The following is a 15,073-nucleotide window of genomic DNA, read 5'->3' as shown; positions in this document are numbered from 1 at the left end:
TTCCAGTGAAGTCCTCAGCTATCCCAAGGGGAGGCTCTGGAAATGAAATGACCCTTCAAAATTATCCAGAAATGAGAAAATTCCTACATGAATCATCATTGGCTTCAAGCCAACCTGGGAAAGTAGGTGTAAACAGGTGTCATGAGGAAGCATTGTGGGTTATTTTAAAATTTTATAATTCTCCTGTGTATTCCTGGTCTTAAAAAAGGTGGGTATCTTTTCACGATATATTTTGTGATAGAAAAAAATATCTACTTATGTGTATAAAATATGCCCAGGGGATCCCTGGGTGGCGCAGCGGTTTAGCGCCTGCCTTTGGCCCAGGGCGCGATCACTGGAGACCCAGGATCGAATCCCACGTCGGGCTCCCGGTGCCTGGAGCCTGCTTCTCCCTCTGCCTGTGTCTCTGCCTCTCTCTCTCTCTGTCTGTGACTATCATAAATAAATAAAAATTAAAAAAAATGCCCAGAATTTCAAAAAGGGTCTTAAACATATATATTAGAACTGAAGAGTTGTCATGTTTTTGATTTAGCAATAAGTGCTATAATTAGCCAGCAGAATATTTTTGAGATTTGTTCTTCTTAAAAAAAAAATTCCATGCACTAAAATTTATAATTCTCTGATTTAATGACAATTCTATTTTGGAGATTAGACAATTAAAATATTCTGTTAAATATTTTAACATATGCTACAGTAAAATTCTGATAATTTTACCTAACAAGATATTCTGAAATGTTTAATAAGCTAAAGGAGTAACAAAATCATTAATGTCTAAAACTTTTAGAATAAAGTCATTTATGATTTCAGAACATTTTTAAAATAGATCAATACAGTTTTGACCATTTCCTACGGTGTCACTTAGAAAAGTGATGTCAAATTCTGGAGTGGAAGAGAATTAATTTTTCCTCATCTCAATTAACACACAACCAGTTCCCCAACTTTACTTTGCTTTCCTGATTCAGCAAAGATCAAATTTAAGGCTATTTTAAGTACTGTTATTACTGGAGTGATAGAAAATAGGATGAAAAGGCTAACTAACTAATGATACATAGCTAGCAAAGGTACAACTTTAAATCGATGATTTTCTAGAAGAGAAAAAAGAAAAATAAAATGATAGGTCCATTCCAGCTTTTACTTTTTGTTGAACTAAAATCACTAGTTTCAAGTATCTTAAGCACAGTTAATTTAAAAGTGAAAAAAAAGTCAAGTAAGCATAAAAATAAAGGTTGTTCAATTGATTTCAACTTATTTTTGTGTAATACTTTTTCAATAAAATATCTTAAATTTTATACAGATATGATTTTAATAGCATTTTATTTTTAATTCACATGGTCATATAACTGTCTTATTTTATTATTTTATTTATTTTATTTATATTTAAATTCAATTAATTAACATATAGTGTATTATTAGTTTCAGAAGTAGAGTTCAGTGAATCATCAGTCTAACACCCAGTGATCATTACATCATGTGCCTCCCTTAATGCCCACCACCAGTTACCCCATCCCTCCACCCACCTCCCCTTCAGCAACTCTCAGTTTGTTTCCCAGAGTTAAGAAAGAGTTTCTTTCTTGTCTTCCTCTCTAATTTTTCCCCATTAGGTTTTCTGTCCTTCACTTATGGTCCCTTGCACTATTTCTTATATTCTTCTATGAGTGAAATCACATGATAATCATCTTTCTCTGACTGACTTATTTTGCTTAGCATATACCATCCAGCTCCATCCACGTTGATGTAAATGGTAGGTATTCATCCTTTGTGATGGCTGAGGAATATTCCATTGTATATATACCGCATCTTTTCTTTATCCATTCATCTGTTGAAGGACATCTCAGGTTCTTCCACAGTTTGGCCATTGTGGACATTGTTGCTATGAACATTGGGGTGCAGGTGCCCCTTCATTTCACTCATATAATGGTTTTAAATAGAAGTATTTATAAATTGCATAACACATTTATTACATTTTATTCATCTAAATCCAATTTATCTATATTTTTTTTAAACCACTTTATTGTTTTTCTGTGTCCATTTAATTATAGTATGTACTAATTTTCATAAAAAGAGATTGCTTAGCTGTGAAATCTTGTCTTTTTTAACATTTGGAAAATATTCATATAAAAGGATATGTATCCCAAACTTATATTTGTGATTTCTTTTACATTCAATTATTATTATATTCAATAATTATATTCAGGTATGTTTTCTTCACAGACTTTAGTATAAAATGAATGTATTTGTTTTAATGCTAATTGAATTCTTAAGAAATCCATAATCATTTTTGTCAGAGAAGGTGTATTATTTAAAAGATATTCCATATTTTTACTGTTTCTCAATTGTTTTATATTTCTTATTTTATTTAAGTTAGTGTTTATTTTAACATGTTTTTCTCATTTTTAGAGTTAATTCCTAGTTTTAGATTTAAAAAAAAAAACCTCACAGTATTTACCTAAGTAATCCAACTTTGACTATCTTCCCAACTTTTAGAACATCATACTTGTATCCAAATAGAAATATAATTTTCCACAATTGCTAATTCAAAAAATGATTTATCTTTTTTTTTACTCCCAGAACACTCTAAAGAAAAGTCTTTCCTTGGTATTAGATTTAACGTAAGAAGTTCTTGTTTTAATAATATTGTTTATTTGGCCTAGTTTTTTAATATTCTTAAATTTTTCAATACAGTTTTTTTTACCTCACATTTCACCATACTCTTTAATCCCTACACTTATATGAAATATGCATCCTTAAACATTTCTTTCTCCCCAATATTTTTCTTTAACCTGTATGATTTTATCTGAAGGTTACTACCTTCTCTTTGTTCCAATTACCCTTTGAAAAATCACTATAGATAAAATACTAATTTGTTTCATTATCTTACTATTTTCTCATCAATTTGTCTTTAGTTATAATAACATTTTTCTTATTCACTTTGCTCATGCTATATTACCTTTTAAAAAAAAAACACATCTTTCAGTAGGTAATTCTTTAGCTTTGTATATGAGAGCATATTTTTTAAATATGGAAAAGTATATAACTACTTACAAAGAAATAGTGCATAGGGGAATAAAAAGACATGCATTAGAATGTTTATTGCCATATCATGTCTAGTAGCACAAAGTTGAGGTTAACCTACCTGCTTGTTGTGGATAATGATGAAGCAATTTATATCTATGCTTTGACAGGATATTATGTAGTAATCAGAAGGAAGGAACATTTGTTCATATCAAAATAAAAGCAGATAATAAAAATAAAATTTGGAAAAAATAAACAGGAAATTACTTTATGTCAAATTATTATTTACACAACAAATTATTATTCACACTGTAAATACACAGATTGATTTTTTTGAAAATATAAGTGTGTATGTGTGTATGTAAAGATATCTGAGAAGGGATGTGTGTGTATATGCATTTGCACATGAGCAAAGCTAAATAATCATTACACACAAAAGATAGGATACTGGTGGTGATTAAGGATTGGGATTAGAAGTAAAAGTAAAACATTTTTTAAGACAATAATAATAGCCCCAGGTGTTTCTTCAACTCAATCTTTCTTTTTCAGAATACTAAAACAAATACATAAAAATTCAAAATATATTTCATTTTGTCTTTATGCTTTGCTTGGGAATCTACCTTTTTTTTTTTAATTTTTATTTATTTATGATAGTCACAGAGAGAGAGGCAGAGACACAGGCAGAGGGAGAAGCAGGCTCCATGCACCGGGAGCCCGACGTAGGATTCGATCCCGGGTCTCCAGGATCGCGCCCTGGGCCAAAGGCAGGCGCTAAACCGCTGCGCCACCCAGGGATCCCGGGAATCTACCTTTGATAGCATGCTGGTGTCTTATATATATCATAACTCCTTTTAAAATCTCCCTCTTCCTTCTCCTTTTTACATTTTTAATTTTTTTTCTTCCTTCTCATATAGGCACTAGTCCAAATTTAAAAAAAAAATTGTGTCTTCATCTTTTGTTCCCTATATCCTCTTCATTGTGAATGTTTGCATATTTGGCCAAAATATGTGCCAAATATTGACATGTTCTTGAAAACTTTACATAGTTTTTTAAACTAAATTTTATTTTTATGATGATTATAGATTCACATGTAGTTATAAGAAATAGCATACCCTTTACCTGGTTTCCCCTAAGAAAGTATCACATCTAGAATATTGACATTGACACAATTTAGGTGTAGAATATTTCCTTTACCAAAAGGAAATATTCTACCCTTTTCCTTTTGTTTGTTTGTTTGTTTGTTTGTTTTAGAGAAAAAATTTGGTAGGGGGAGAGGGAGAGAGAGAATCCCAAGCAGTCTCCACACTCAGCCCAAAGATGGACCTAGGGTTCAATCTCACAACTGTGAGGTCATGACATGAGCTGAAATCACAAGTAGGACACTTAACTGACTGAGCCATCCAGGCGCACCCCTTCCTGTTAATATTTTATAGTCATACCCAGTTTCTACCTATACCCTTTCTTTAATTTCTGACAACCACCAATCTGTTCTTCATTGTTGTAATTTTTTCCTTTCAGGAATATTTTATAAATGAGATCATGCACAATTGCCTTTTTCTTCTCTTGGCATAGTGCTCTAGAAATTCATCTGAGTTATTCTGTATATCAGTAGCTCATTCTCTTCCATTGCTCAGCAATATTCCATGGTGGAGATGTACCACACTCAGTTTAGCCATTCACTGACAGACATTTTTGTTGTTTCCAGCCTTTGGCTATTACCAAAATTGAAAAATCATCTCCCAAGCAGATGAAAAATCTGTACAGAAGCGGCTATAAATGTTTATGTGCAGGTTTTGTACAAACATACATCTTCATTTTAGAATAAAGACATGCTTAAGAGTGCTAAGAACAACTTTTAAAAATTGGAAGTGCTCTCTCCATTGTCTTCACCCCACTTTTAGGTAATTTTACTATATATACAGTGTCTGAGAAAATAGCTCTTACTCTACCCTCTCCACTTATCCATCATTTCTTAAAACATTAAGTTCTTTTTCTATTTTGGGGGAAGCACAAGTATGCCCTTAGGCTTCAAAACTAAAACGCTTGTATGGCAGCATTTTTAATTATGTTCTGCCTGTGGCTTATCTGAGGATCCATTGTTTATTTGAATGAAAGTTCCTCAGTGGAGAGTTCTCTTATTCCTCCATAACCAAATTCCATTTGGCAATAGCATTCCATTTTTATACCAAATTTGTCTGATACTGAGGAGGAGGGGCAGGATGGTGGAAGAGTAGGGTCCCCAAATCATCTGTCTCCACCAAATTACCTAGAAAACCTTCAAATTATCCTGAAAAATCTATGAATTCGGCCTGAGAATTAAAGAGAGAACACCTGGAATGCTACAGTGAGAAGAGTTCACGCTTCCATCAGGTAGGAAGACGGGGAAAAAGAAATAAAGGAACAAAGGCCTCCAAGGGGGAGGGGCCCGTGAGGAGCCGGGCTGAGGCCGGGGCGAGTGTCCCCAGGACAGGAGAGCCCCGTCCCGGAGGAGCAGGAGCTGCACCGACCTTCCCGGGGGAAAGGGGCTCGCGGGGAGGTGGAGCAGGACCCAGGAGGGCGGGGATGCCCTCGGGCTCCCGGGGACACTAACAGACACCTGCGCCCCGGGAGAGTGCGCCGAGCTCCCTAAGGGCTGCAGCGCGCACGGCGGGGCCCGGAGCAGCTCGGGGGGCTCGGGGGCGGCTCCGCGGAGGGGGCTGCGGGGCGGGAGCAGCTCGGGGGGGCTCGGGGGAGGAAGAGGCTCCATGCGGAAGGGGCTGCGGGGCGGGAGCGCGAATCCAGCAGCGCAGGCCCCGGAGCACAGGGCGCCGGGACACAGCCCAGGATCCCGCCTCCCCCGGGACAGGCAGAGGCCGGGAGGGCCCAGGACAGCGAGGACGCTCCTGCCCCAGCTGAGCAGATCAGCGGCCCCGCCCCGGAGCCGCCAGGCCCTGCAGACGGAGAGCTCCGGAGCTACTGCGGGGGCTGACTCCAGGGCTCCAGAGCTGGCCCCGCCACTGCGGTTGTTCCTCCTGGGGCCTCACGGGGTAAACACCCCCACTGAGCCCTGCACCAGGCAGGGGCAGAGCAGCTCCCCCAAGTGCTAACACCTGAAAATCAGCACAACAGGCCCCTCCTCCAGAAGACCAGCTAGACGGACAAGGTCCAGGGGAAGTCAAGGGACTTAAAGTATACAGAGGCAGAAGACACACCCCGTGCTTTTTTTGTTTTGTTTTGTTTTGTTTTCTTCTTCTTTTTTTTCTTTTTGATTTCTGTTTGCTTCCCCCACCCTTTTTTCCTTTCTTTCTTTTTTCTTTCTTTTTCTTCTCTTTTTTTTTTCTTTTTTTCTTCCTTCTTTTTTCTTTTTCTCCTTTCTTTCCTTCTTTCTCTCCTCTCTTTTTCTCCTTTTCCCAATACAACTTGCTTTTGGCCACTCTGCACTGAGCAAAATGACTAGAAGGAAAACCTCACCTCAAAAGAAAGAATCAGAAACAGTCCTCTTTCCCACAGAGTTACAAAATCTGGATTACAATTCAATGTCAGAAAGCCAATTAGAAGCACTATTATACAGCTACTGGTGGCTCTAGAAAAAAGCATAAAGGACTCAAGAGACTTCATGACTGCAGAATTTAGATCCATTTAGGCAGAAATTAAAAATCACTTGAATGAGATGCAATCCAAGCTAGAAGTCCTAACGATGAGGGTTAACGAGGTGGAAGAACGAGTGAGTGACATAGAAGACAAGTTGATGGCAAACAGGGAAACTGAGGAAAAAAGAGACAAACAAAAGGCCATGAAGATAGATTAAGGGAAATAAACGACAGCCAGAGGAAGAAAAACCTATGTTTAATTGGTGTTCCCGAGGGCGCCGAAAGGGACAGAGGGCCAGAATATGTATTTGAACAAATCCTAGCTGAAAACTTTCCTAATCTGGGAAGGGAAACAGGCATTCAGATCCAGGAAATAGAGAGATCCCCCCCTAAAATCAATAAAAACCGTTCAACACCTCGACATTTAATAGTTAAGCTTGCAAATTCCAAAGATAAAGAGAAGATCCTTAAAGCAGCAAGAGACAAGAAATCCCTGACTTTTATGGGGAGGAGTATTAGGGTAACAGCAGACCTCTCCACAGAGACCTGGCAGGCCAGAAAGGGCTGGCAGGATATATTCAGGGTCCTAAATGAGAAAAACATGCAACCAAGAATACTTTATCCAGCAAGGCTCTCATTCAAAATGGAAGGAGAGATAAAGAGCTTCCAAGACAGGCAGGAACTGAAAGAATACGTGACCTCCAAACCAGCTCTGCAAGAAATTTTAAGGGGGACTCTTAAAATTCCCCTTTAATAAGAAGTTCAGTGGAACAATCCACAAAAACAAGCACTGAATAGATATCATGATGACACTAAACTCATATCAGTCAAAACTAACTCTGAATGTGAACGGGCTTAATGACCCCATCAAAAGGTGCAGGGTTTCAGACTGGATAAAAAAGCAGGACCCATCTATTTGCTGTCTACAAGAGACTCGTTTTAGACAGAAGGACACATACAGCCTGAAAATAAAAGGTTGGAGAACCATTTACCATTCGAATGGTCCTCAAAAGAAAGCAGGGGTAGCCATCCTTATATCAGATAAACTAAAATTTACACCAAAGACTGTAGTGAGAGATGAAGAGGGACACTATATCATACTTAAAGGATCTATTCAATAAGAGGACTTAACAATCCTCAATATATATGCCCCGAATGTGGGAGCTGCCAAATATATAAATCAATTATAAACCAAAGTGAAGAAATACTTAGGTAATAATACACTTATACTTGGTGACTTCAATCTAGCTCTCTCTATACTCGATAGTTCTTCTAAACACAACATCTCCAAAGAAACGAGAGCTTTAAATGATACACTGGACCAGATGGATTTCACAGATATCTACAGAACGTTACATCCAAACTCAACTGAATACACATTCGTCTCAAGTGCACATGGAACTTTCTCCAGAATAGACCACATATTGGGTCACAAATCGGGTCTGAACCGATACCAAAAGATTGGGATTGTCCCCTGCATATTCTCAGACCATAATGCCTTGAATTAGAACTAAATCACAACAAGAAGTTTGGAAGGACCTCAAACACGTGGAGGTTAAGGACCATCCTGCTAAAAGATAAAAGGGTCAACCAGGAAATTAAGGAAGAATTAAAAAGATTCATGGAAACTAATGAGAATGAAGATACAACCATCCAAAATCTTTGGGATGCAGCAAAAGCAGTCCTAAGGGGGAAATACATGCAATACAAGCATCCATTCAAAAACTGGAAAGAACTCAAATACAAAAGCTAACCTTACACCTAAAGGAGCTAGAGAAAAAACAGCAGATGGATCCTACACCCAAGAGAAGAAGGGAGTTAATAAAGATTCAAGCAGAACTCAACGAAATCGAGACCAGAAGAACTGTGGAACAGATCAACAGAACCAGGAGTTGGTTCTTTGAAAGAATTAATAAGATAGATAAACCATTAGCCAGCCTTATTAAAAAGACGAGAGAGAAGACTCAAATTAATAAAATCATGAATGAGAAAGGAGAGATCACTACCAACACCAAGGAAATACAAACGATTTTAAAAACATATTATGAACAGCTATACGCCAATAAATTAGGCAATCTAAGAGAAATGGACGCATTCCTGGAAAGCCACAAACTACCAAAACTGGAACAGGAAGAAATAGAAAACCTGAACAGGCCAATAACCAGGGAGGAAATTGAAGCAGTCATCACAAACCTCCCAAGACACAAGAGTCCAGGGCCAGATGGCTTCCCAGGGGAATTCTATCAAACGTTTAAAGAAGAAACCATACCTATTCTCCTAAAGCTGTTTGGAAAGATAGAAAGAGATGGAGTACTTCCAAATTCGTTCTATGAGGCCAGCATCACCTTAATTCCAAAACCAGACAAAGACCCCCACCAAAAAGGAGAATTACAGACCAATATCCCTGATGAACATGGATGCAAAAATTCTCAACAAGATACTGGCCAATAGGATCCAACAGTACATTAAGAAAATTATTCACCATGACCAAGTAGGATTTATCCCTGGGACACAAGGCTGGTTCAACACCCGTAAAACAATCAATGTGATTCATCATATCAGCAAGAGAAAAACCAAGAACCATATGATCCTCTCATTAGATGCAGAGAAAGCATTTGACAAAATACAGCATCCATTCCTGATCAAAACTCTTCAGAGTGTAGGGATAGAGGGAACATTCCTCAACATCTTAAAAGCCATCTTGAAAAGCCCACAGCAAATATCATTATCAATGGGGAAGCACTGGGAGCCTTTCCCCTAAGATCAGGAACAAGACAGGGATGTCCACTCTCACCACTGCTGTTCAACATAGTACTGGAAGTCCTAGCCTCAGCAATCAGACAACAAAAAGACATTAAAGGCATTCAAATTGGCAAAGAAGAAGTCAAACTCTCCCTCTTCGCCGATGACATGCTCATCTACATAGAAAACCCAAAAGTCTCCACCCCCAGATTGCTAGAACTCATACAGCAATTCGGTAGCGTGGCAGGATACAAAATCAATGCCCAGAAATCAGTGGCATTTCTATACACTAACAATGAGACTGAAGAAAGAGAAATTAAGGAGTCAATCCCATTTACAATTGCACCCAAAAGCATAAGATACCTAGGAATAAATCTAACCAAAGATGTAAAGGATCTATACCCCCAAAACTATAGAACACTTCTGAAAGAAATTGAGGAAGACACAAAGAGATGGAAAAATATTCCATGCTCATGGATTGGCAGAATTAATATTGTGAAAATGTCAATGTTACCCAGGACAATATACACGTTTAATGCAATGCCTATCAAAATACCATGGACTTTCTTCAGAGAGTTAGAACAAATTATTTTAAGATTTGTGTGGAATCAGAAAAGACCCTGAATAGCCAGGGGAATTTTAAAAAAGAAAACCATAGCTGGGGGCATCACAATGCCAGATTTCAGGTTGTACTACAAAGCTGTGGTCATCAAGACAGTGTGGTACTGGCACAAAAACAGACACATAGATCAATGGAACAGAATAGAGAACCCAGAAGTGGACCCTCAACTTTATGGTCAACTAATATTCGATAAAGGAGGAAAGACTTCCCATTGGAAGAAAGACAGTCTCTTCAATAAATGGTGCTGGGAACATTGGACATCCACATGCAGAAGAATGAAACTAGACCACTCTCTTTCACCATACACAGAGATAAACTCAAAATGGATGAAAGATCTAAATGTGAGACAAGATTCCATCAAAATCCTAGAGAAGAATACAGGCAACACCCTTTTTGAACTCAGCCACAGTAACTTCTTGCAAGATACATCCATGAAGGCAAAAGAAAGAAAAGCAAAAATGAACTATTGGGACTTCATCAAGATAAGAAGCTTTTGCACAGCAAAGGATACAGTCAACAAAACTCAATGACAACCTACAGAATGGGAGAAGATATTTGCAAATGACATATCAGATAAAGGGCTAGTTTCCAATATCTATAAAGAACTTATTAAACTCAACAGCAAAGAAACAAATAATCCAATCATGAAATGGGCAAAAGACATGAAGAGAAATCTCACAGAGGAAGACATAGACATGGCCAACAGGCACATGAGAAAATGCTCTGCATCACTTGCCATCAGGGAAATACAAATCAAAACTACAATGAGATCCCACCTCACACCAGTGAGAACGGGGAAAATTAACAAGGCAGGAAACAACAAATGTTGGAGAGGATGCGGAGAATAGGGAACCCTCTTGCACTGTTGGTGGGAATGTGAACTGGTGCAGCCACTCTGGAAAACTGTGTGGAGGTTCCTCAAAGAGTTAAAAATAGACCTGCCCTACAACCCAGCAATTGCACTGCTGGGGATTTACCCCAGGATACAGATGCAATGAAACGCAGGGACACCTGCACCCTGATGTTTCTAGCAGCAATGTCCACAATAGCCAAACTGTGGAAGGAGCCTTGGTGTCCAACGAAAGATGAATGGATAAAGAAGATGTGGTCTATGTATACAATGGAATATTACTCAGCTATTAGAAATGACAAATACCCACCATTTGCTTCAACGTGGATGGAACTGGAGGGTATTATGCTGAGTGAAGTATCAATCGGAGAAGGACAAACATTATATGTTCTCATTCATTTGGGGAATATAAATAATAGAGAAAGGGAATATAAGGGAAGGGAGAATAAATGTGTGGGAAATATCAGAAAGGGAGACAGAACGTAAAGACTGCTAACTCTGGGAAACGAACTAGGGGTGGTAGAAGGGGAGGAGGGCGGGGAGTGGGAGTGCATGGGTGACGGGCACTGGGGGTTATTCTGTATGTTGGTAAATTGAACACTAATAAAAAATAAATTTAAAAAAATTTGTCTGATACTTTCATTGAACTTCTTTAAGGATATTTCAACAAGAAAACACATGGCAAATTATTTTTTCTTTACCTGAGGGGAAAAAATGAGATATCTTTCAGTCTCACCATATAATTCATTTCTTCAAAAGGTCCTCAAATAATCTTGACTTTATTCTGATATTGTTTTAACCATGATTTAAATCACAGTATCCTGTAGTTATCTATATAATATTGTATATTATCTATATTATCTAAGTATCTAACTATATAATCTCTTCTTGAACAGAAACTCTCAGTGTTTGTCAACTGGACCCCTACAAAATCTTACCTTGTGATGGCATTGTTTTCCTCCCTGCTATAAATGAGAAATACAGATTTGCTTATTTTGTTTTGCTTCAATCTTCATGTTATATAAGAGCAAAGAGAAACAATATTGGTAGACATTTCCTTTGTTTTTATTAATTCTCCCAGTATATTTTCCTTTCATTGTTCCAGAATTATTTAACATATTTAGATCCTCTATTCTCTTATTCTATTTTGCGTTTGACCACTGTCATTTCTTAACACACTGAGGGAAAGGGATGAATTTGTTTCATACTTTCATACTTCTGTTTCTCAAAGATTTTATTCTCATTTTGCACTATATAGATTTTATCATGCTATAGGATGATTCTCCTCTTCACTACTTTTACACTTTAATGGGGGAGCATCAGTAGCAACCCATGGGTAATAGGGCTGGTGTTTCCTAAAATACATCTGTCACAAATGAAGTTGGTTTGAGTCCCATAATAATCTTTGGAGATTCCTTTTTTTTTTTTTTTTTTTTTTAAATTTATGATAGTCACAGAGAGAGAGAGAGAGGCGCAGAGACACAGGCAGAGGGAGAAGCAGGCTCCATGCACCGGGAGCCTGATGTGGGATTCGATCCCGGGTCTCCAGGATCACGCCCTGGGCCAAAGGCAGGCGCCAAACCGCTGCGCCACCCAGGGATCCCTCTTTGGAGATTCCTAGTTGAAATCACACCACTGTGTTTGACCAGTGAGAAAAGTAAAATACATGAGGGAAAATACTTTTATTTAGTACTAAAATATATTAGACTTCTGTTAACTGTTTTTTGGATATATTATTTCAATGAATTCTCATTAAAGTCCTTAATATAACCAGTTAAAACCCTTAATATAACCAATACACAAAAAAATGGAGATATTTCTTTCTGAGTATCTCAAATTTGGATTGTTTAAATTTAGAACCTTTCTTCAATCTGATTTACAAAGATCTACTTCAATGTTAAGGTTTAACTTTAAAACCATAGTCAAGAAAAAATAGCCAAAAATACATTATTATTTTAACATAACTTAGAAAAGTATACTGCTAAATATAGAGTACCATAATCATTTCCAGGTTTTGAAAATCAATAAGAAGCAAATAGAGAAATGTAGGTAAAAGGAGATGTAACCTACTTCATGAAGAGTATCCCAGGTTTCTTAACAAGAGTAAGAAATTTACAGATATTAGTTATACATTACTGAACATACAACTTACTTAATGGATATTATTTGTCATAATGTATATTACTTCATAAAGGACATTATATGACATTTATATACATAAATGTATGCACATGAATATGTGTTTAACACAGTAATATGTCTTAATACGTTATCACAGAATTGCCAGTGCTATCATTCTTTTGTGAAATGCATTACAGATCAGTAAACAGCAAAATTTCCATTGAGAAGCCATATAATTTTCTTGTTTTCATTCCTCAATTTCACTTCCAGATGACCTTACTTACTTAGGTTAAGCTAAAAGCTTAGTGAATTATGTTCATTTTACTTGAAAATATGGAAGTAGTAGATGTTAAGTTATTCTGATGTTTATATAAGTTTATTAATAATGATTTCCATTACCCTACCAAAATAGACTATTCATGGAATATGTAGAATGATCTGGAATTTAGACTAAAAAATAGCACAAGTTATTAGTCCTCATTGATCAAGAATGAAATTATTGAACTAAATTTAGCAATACTTCTTATGGACATCACAGATATGAAATTTTGAAATTTTAGTTAGGTGAGAATCAGCATAAGCAGTAAAAAGCTGAGCTCCTGGAATTAGCCAGTCTATATTATACTTTGGTCTTTTACTGTATTATAAAACTGACAAGCTCTTTTACTGCTTTCAATACCCAGAACAACCTTATTCTCACAACATGTTGACATGCACAGGTGGAAGATATAGGGACCTTGCTTGAAAAAGCAAGATTCTCTGAGTGACATACGCAAGCGAAACATATTGGCTTTAGTGCACCAGGGTTTTGCAAGAACAAGCAATTAAGCATTCGTAGACTGTGCACCTGTGGCAATGCCAGTTCCAAATTCATTAAGCAGGCATCTGTGTTCAGAATAAGGTCTGTTGATTTTGTATTTGCTAACATGAAAACCAAAGCTAATTTATACATTGCTACAGTAAATTATAGAAGAAGAGATTACCACTTAAAGCAGCTTTAATTGCCAATGTTTTATCGTTATTATTATGTTGTTTTTATTTTTCCATGGTCCATAGAGAACTTTGTACATTTAAGTGATCTATTTGTGAGAGGATTTCATCCTCCCAATATAATATTCAAAGAGTTTTTAGCAAGAATAACTAATCATATTGGGACCTTTGAAAATCAGATTAAAGTTATAAAATCTCTCCTCAGAAAGTCCATGTAAACTCAATATTTTTCATATATTTCAAAAAGTATTAGCTAATAGCCTTTTTTTTTTTTTAAGTCACTGGGTGGGGAAGGCTTAAATAAGGTAGAAGCTTATTTGTCTCTCACACAGTAGTCTAATCTAAGAGGAATAGATGGGCTGTGCATAAGATTCCATTATTTTGCTTCATCACTTTAAGCTAGTTTTTATAGCATATGGTCAAAATACAGCCACTGCCATGTATGTATTTCAAATAGAAAGAAGAGAAGGAAGATTTCATTATTTTTATGGCTTTTTATTTTTTATTTTTATTTTTATGGTTCCATTGTGTATATATATAACAACTTCTTTATACATTCGTCTATCAGTGGACACTTGGGCTGCTTCCATATTTTGGCTAATGTAAATACTGCTACAATGAACATAGGGGTGCATGTATCTTTTCAAATTAGTGTTTTTATTTTCTTTGGCTAAATACTAAATAATGGAATTACTGGATCATATATTATTTTTATTTTTAATTTTTCTAGAAACTTAGAGGGCAATAGGCTAAGTGAAATAAATCAGACAGAAAAAGGCAAATAATATGATTTCATTTCTATGAAGAATCTAAAAAACAAAATGAGCAAAAAATAAAAACAGAAATATTCATAAATACAGAGAACAAACTGCCAGAGGTGAAGAGGGTAGGAATTATTGAATTAGGTAAAGGGCATTAAGAGGTATAAATGCTTCCAGTTATAAAATAAGTCACAGAGCTGGGAAAAAAAAGCAGGGAGAAAACATGGTGCATGAGCAAATGCGATTGCATTTGAATAATTTTTTAATCAGTAGGGCCTATGTAATTTTCATTACAACACAATTGATCGGTACCTATGGCAGACTTGCCCCTAACTGTAGGAGTAGCTAAGAAATAAAATCCATGGCTGAGCAACCATTTATACAGCCAAACACAGAAAAGAGGAGC

The 15,073-nt window shown here is 36.7% G+C and overlaps 1 long non-coding RNA gene across 1 annotated transcript in view; it reads right to left on the bottom strand.

Annotated features, from left to right (window-relative positions):
- Positions 1-12,941, bottom strand: part of LOC140623775 (uncharacterized) — a 55,899-nt gene extending 42,958 nt beyond the window's left edge. The window contains exon 1 of the long non-coding RNA XR_012023311.1: positions 12,866-12,941. This is a non-coding gene — a long non-coding RNA (uncharacterized lncRNA). The remainder of the gene's footprint in view (positions 1-12,865) is intronic.
- Positions 12,942-15,073: the final 2,132 nt, after the last annotated feature.

The sequence above is a fragment of the Canis lupus genome, chromosome 33 (genome assembly GCF_048164855.1).
Source record: "Canis lupus baileyi chromosome 33, mCanLup2.hap1, whole genome shotgun sequence".
In the NCBI taxonomy this organism is placed as follows: domain Eukaryota; kingdom Metazoa; phylum Chordata; class Mammalia; order Carnivora; family Canidae; genus Canis; species Canis lupus.
The sequence above is the reverse complement of the archived record's forward strand: the minus strand, read 5'-3'. Positions and strand labels throughout refer to the sequence as shown.